The 6,197-nt window shown below is 34.4% G+C and overlaps 1 pseudogene; it reads right to left on the minus strand.

The window, feature by feature from the left end:
* Positions 1 to 4,511: 4,511 nt before the first annotated feature.
* On the minus strand, positions 4,512 to 5,751 carry LOC106976945 (nucleoporin Nup37-like; annotated as a pseudogene).
* Between the last annotated feature and the right edge of the window lie 446 nt (positions 5,752 to 6,197).

A 6,197-nucleotide genomic window follows, 5' to 3' on the forward strand; every position in this document is an offset into this window, starting at 1 on the left:
TTATTTGAGTACAAGTGATTTTGAAAAATACATAGTTTAAAGAGATAAATCAACCCATTGCATGAACATGGCTGTATTCAGCAAATCCGAAGGTTTATTTCTGGTGTTGCTTACCTATACACCATGTGCAATGTTTGATTATTTCTGGGTTCCTTCTAGGTAAGAACTTTTCTATATAAGAAGGAAACCTTCCTATCTTTTAATTTTTATATTTGCTTATAAATATTCTGCCCAAGCTACATACAGATAAACTACAAAGGAGCTGAACAGGTGTTAAAGTGGAGGATTTTCAGTCTCATTTTTGGTTGAAGATAATGTAAATCAGTTATCCACATGTTCTCAAATACCACCCCAGACAGTGCTATCAAAAGTATTCATAAGATACTGGTTTTGAAACTTGGCACTTTACCCTTTGGAAGTTATAGAAGATTCAATATTGAAGTAGTCACAGAGTTTGAGATCCAGAGAGGATTTTTTGGAAGTGCTTCAGTTCATTTTAGACCCACAAACCCAGGGAGAGTGGCTTTGATGTGTCTGTTTGGAGAACTGGCATATATCTCCTGAACTTTAAGGGCACAAGAGATATGTCAGACATTCCACAGGCTGAGAGTTTAGGACTGGCAATTGTTGCATGGACAGAATGAATAGAAGTTGCTTGAGTGGGGACTTCCTGCTTGTCCAGCATTTCTTAGAACAGAGGATGGGTGAGTATTTTTCAGGGAACCTTAGAGAGAGACACCCTGGGTCATTTGAGGAAGGCTAGGTGATGTCAGGGGAAGGAAGCTAGAAGTAAACCCTGGGATGATACGCAGCTTACAAATGACATGTAGGTAACCCACCAATTTGTTTGTGAAAGTACATGTCTGTCTATGTAGAAGAAACTTCAGGTAGGATACCCAGGTGATTTTAGGATTGAGGAGGGAGCAATAAGGAATTGACACAGTGCCACCTGAAAGAAAGGCCAACCTTCATAGAGCATTCATGCCCACAGGGTACAGATGCTAGATCACCACGGTGGTGCGAAAGTACAGCTTTCCTGCCCTTCATTCATCTCTCCTCCAGGTTTCATCCTTTTTCTGTCTTTGGAGGTGGTGAGGGATATTTGGATGTAGGAAGGAAAAGGCTGCAGTTTTTTTTTATATATTTGTTTTTATACATGACAGGATATATCAGTTATAAAAATTGACTGAACTAAAGTGCAATTTCTGTTGACTAGATTAAGCACAGGTTTTAATTATCTAAATGTGATCAGAATATTCCTTGTTCCATGCCCTAGATTTCATCCAGGGAGAAGGAAAGGATGAATTCCACAGAATAGCTTACTTGGGTAAAGTGGGTGTTGGGGTGGGGAGAGAAGAGAGTTGTATTCTTATTATGTCCTTTGTGTGTGTAGTTTGGTCATCCTGTTTATTCAGGCTCAGCATTCATTCATTCACTGTGTGTGTGTGTGTGTGTGTGTTTGTACATGCATGCATGCATATTCACAGCAAAATCACTGCCTGGAAAATCATATTATATTTGAGTTTCAGTGGCATTCCAAAGTAAACTCAATTTAAGATATTACAGATTCATATCATTTTTACTATATATTTTTTCCTCTTGGTAGTTGTATGATTTTAATTGGTTATTTTAATTAAAGAGCCCCATTATCATTATTTTATTTCCTACGGCTTCTAATTTGGTTTGAAAGTGAAAAGCCATTCAATACCATCATTATTCTACACTTTCTTGAAATCATTAAAACCTTACCTCTTTCTTTTGTATATGCCAAAGTTCTGGTTTGCATTTAAAACACACATGCATACATATATAGTATACATGTATATGAATGTACATATATGTGTATGTGTATGTATCAGGAAAAGGAAGTTTGTTATCTCTGAAAATGAAGAGCCTTTAGAACCAAAACCAGATCTGGAATATAATTTCAAATCCCTCAGTTGATGGCTCATATCTATTTAACTCGTACTAGTTAAACAAGTTACATTTTTTCCCTAATAACAATGGATTAATGTATATAACCTGAGTGGGATAAATACATTTGTGTTATTCTAATGTATTTGTATCATGGAGTTTGATAATTTGAAAATATATTTTAAATCAAATACAGCATGGAATTAAATCCCTTTACATTTTCTGGTTCATGTTATAGAAATTGAATTGATTAATAATCTCTAAGCCTACTTGTCTTACATTCACAATATGCTATTTATTTGAAAACTGTCATATGAAACCTCTTAAGTATCAACTTGTACACATAATTGGTGCTACTTTTTATTTTCATGATAGTTTTAGGATTTCACAAGTCACTATGGGTTCATTTTACATGTGACAGCCTAAGCCTCATCTTCAACAGTTACTTATTAATTATTAAGGCTGCCTTGAACCTTCCCCACAAGATAATTCATAAATGTATAGCCTAGTGAAATTTTGTGTTGGTGTGTTAGGCTGAATAGAAAGTCAATGAGTAGGAAACAAATCATAAGAAAATCATTTGAAATTCAGCGATAATCTTTATCTAGACTTCTGTTTTGAATAAGATTGCTCCTATAGATATGCATACAAGCTGTCTAACATAGGACTTTTTCACTAAATCTGCTTTTGAACACATGAGCGTTGTGTCAGCAGTGAAGAGGTCCACAAATAATGTTTAATTGAATTTGAATGAAAGTTGGCCTGTGCACTACTTATGCTATCACTAAAGCATTCAATATGCTGAATCAACTACACAGTGTTGATAAATAATTTGTGTTGGGATTGTTTACATCACAACTGACTTAAAATGATTGCACTGATAATTCACTTACAATATACATACTCAAGTTTGGAACCAGAATACACCTTGAATAGAACACTGATTTCCCTTCAGCTCTCAACCGCTTCCAGTCAAAGATGACCTATGATTAGACTCCAGACTCCTTATCCATTCTCAAGACTCTGATTCACTGATTCACTGTGGATAAATCTCATTATCCTCTCCAAGTAGATGGCTACAAATGGAGTGTAGCCTTAAACTGAGATGCCTGATTATACCCACACATAATCACAGCAATATTAAGAGAATGAAATGCAGGAATATCACAGAAATTATCTTGTGTCACAATTGGATGTAAATAGAAGTCACTGAGACCTCATTCATATCTGTGCCTCATACTATTCATTTTGCCTTTTAATAATGCAAATACATAAAAGGAAAAGAAAGCAATGAGGGGGCCAAAGTAGAAAAAATGGGTAGGAAAGGTAAGCAAAATCAGAGCCAGAAGGTAGTATATTATAGATTATTTTGTGTACCTTTCTTCCATTCACCAGTGTTATTTTCTCTACTGAAAAGTCTTTTATAATTTAATGAATAAATATAATAATGTAATCATGAGTAACATACTATGAAAGTGGCATTTTAAATATAGCCACTCAGTTTGTCATTAGGATCCTATTTTATAAAATAACCACTCTTGTGTTTTTAGACTTCCTTGGAGAAAAAATCTCTTGCATTTCCTCTCTTTACATCCAGGAACCAAGCATTTAAAATTTTTATTGCTAACAGCTATAAGTAAAGCCATGTCTGTGTCCCCTGTTCCAGTCATTCTCAGACTCCTCACACATGGATGAAAACTTCAGACCTCACTTTTGTAGAAGTTCCATTCTCCAAAAATGTATACAATGAGATAGGAGTACTACTTAGTTGTTGGAAGCAATAATTCATCATTTCTTTTTTGGTGTTTGAGTTGCTTTTCTTTACTATGTAATTATTTTGCTACAAGAATATTTAATAAGTAGACATTTTACAACTAAAATTATACTTGGAATCATGAAAAACACAACATAATTACTTGAGTTTGAAATCATAGTTAGAAAGCCAGAAGGAATCATGGAAAGCACAACATAATTACTTGAGTTTGAAATCATAGTTAGAAAGCCAGAAGAAAATTGTCCTGATTCTCTAAAAAGACATACACAGAAAAATTGCAAAAATAAAAAATAAGGGTGGGGGGAAGGCAGTCACTGACTTTTGAAGGTATATTTGGGCCATAATTTTTTTTTTCAACAAGCCAGGATTTTAATGCCATCTATTAACTAACTGCCTTAACTTTGAATAAATTATCAAAAATTAAAAATACTAATTTTGGAGTCTATTATATGAACCATTTTTCCCACAATTTTCCTGATTATATAAAATGTTTGAGTTTTCAGTATTGTTTTTTACAATGGGATCCTGAGTTTAACCACAGCTATAATAAATCATCCTTTTTCAGAGTAGCTGTGATTTCTTTCACTATGGGAGACAAACTGATTTTCTTAGAATCTTAAATCAAGGGATAGACATCATTATTTATACTAATCTGCTGATTATATTCCAGAAGTATCAAATAGTGAATTAAAATATTTTAGGAAACAAATTTTTAAGACAATTGGTTTTTATTGAAGTGGTGATAAACATCCATATTTTGATATTAATATGTGGATATTCTGTTCTTTATATTTCTTTTTTTTTCTTTTTTTTCAAACCATTAACATTTTATTTAACAAAAGCAACAATTGGGACATTTCTAGAGCTTACAGTATATTTGACATAAAAATAGGGAGTTCTCCAAAGTATGTATTAAAAATACAAAGTCTATGGACTAAGGTACACAGAAAATTTGTTTTACATTTCAGTTACCCAAAACAACAACTTGTGCCATCCTCCAATGGCACATAGTGAGAGAATTCTATTCCAGGAAAAGCCAGATCTGATGACTACAGAACCAATGAGGACAGGCTGAGGGTGTCCTAAGTGATGAATTTGAAACTAGCTTGCCATTTTGCCAGGATAACCAGTGGTTGCAAACAAGTTCTCATTAACTGTAGACCACCTGAATAAGCAGGCTTGATCCATATGGACAGGTCTCTTATCTTGAGGATAACTGGTTCGAGTAATATCCCAAATTAACCAGTCATTTCCTGAAACAGCTCCAACTTTGAAGGTGTTTTTGAAGCACCAGTGGGCTGGCATTAATGGCATCTGTTCAATTCAAGAGATAAGATAGCCTGTTGAGCTGAAAGATCATAAAACCGGCTTGTTCCCTTCTCTGCAACCATCAGCTTAAAAGTTCCTCAGGATGCCATTCATTCCAGGGGAATGAAGAACAAAATGAGCTGTCTGCATTCCTTCCAACTTCCAAATCCTGAGGTATGATCATCACTCACACTTGCAATTTCTTGGCTCTCTTTGGGCTCAAACACCAAACCATTAATGAAATCTGAATGGCCCTCTAAAACCTTGTATTCATTTTTGTCTTGAAGATCTGAAGTCAATAACCTTAGTTTCATATCAGCAGCTGAAGTACAAAATTTGATTATTGGAGGCGATGAATCACATCTAGTTTCTGGGCTCTAAGCTATGCCATTGACTCTGACACCATGCTGAAATGTTCATAGTGTTTTATACTGAATTCCTTGAATGTCTGTACAATATCTGAACTGTACACCTGCCAATGACCACATAATTACTGCCGCCATATGCAATTAAGGTTTCCTGAATCCCTACTCTCAAAGAGATTAAATCCTACCACATGCACATAACCTTCACGATCCACAGTGTAGGTAGCATTTCTTGTGGCGTCTTGCTTCATCTTGTATGTCAATACTTGAACAGTTGTAAAAATAAAATAACCTTTTACGGGACAAGATCACGAAATGGGGGCATTGGGGTATTTATATTTCTTTAAAATCCCCTTTCCTCATTATTCTGGGTTTCATTAGAATGAAAATAATGAAATGTACAATATATACCTATATTATGATTTTACTATTATGTGTGTGCTTGTAGTAAATGGAGGACAGTAAAAAAAAATTGTTAATTCAATGAATGTTCAGTTGGAATGATTAGAAGGGAATATTTTACAAAATAAGACCATTGACTTAGTTTTAGATTAAGCAGTCAAAATCCACAATTAAAACAGTAGAATAATGTAAAACATATTTTAAGCATTTCTGTAGATTTTCAAGCTCATGACCTCCAGGTTATTGCCACATTCCTTTTATTCTAGCAATTGTATATTTGGTTCATACCAAGAAAAAAATGTCATCAATGAAAGGTTATGTGATTCACCTCTAGAAAATACTTTCAGATAGATAAATCAGCTTCTTAGCTTTAAAACTAGCCCTCCAGCAAAGGAGTTGCTATCAAGCAAGGGAGTTGTTTTTTTTCAAATTTA

Source organism: Acinonyx jubatus, chromosome A1 (genome assembly GCF_027475565.1).
Source record: "Acinonyx jubatus isolate Ajub_Pintada_27869175 chromosome A1, VMU_Ajub_asm_v1.0, whole genome shotgun sequence".
In the NCBI taxonomy this organism is placed as follows: Eukaryota; Metazoa; Chordata; class Mammalia; order Carnivora; family Felidae; genus Acinonyx; species Acinonyx jubatus.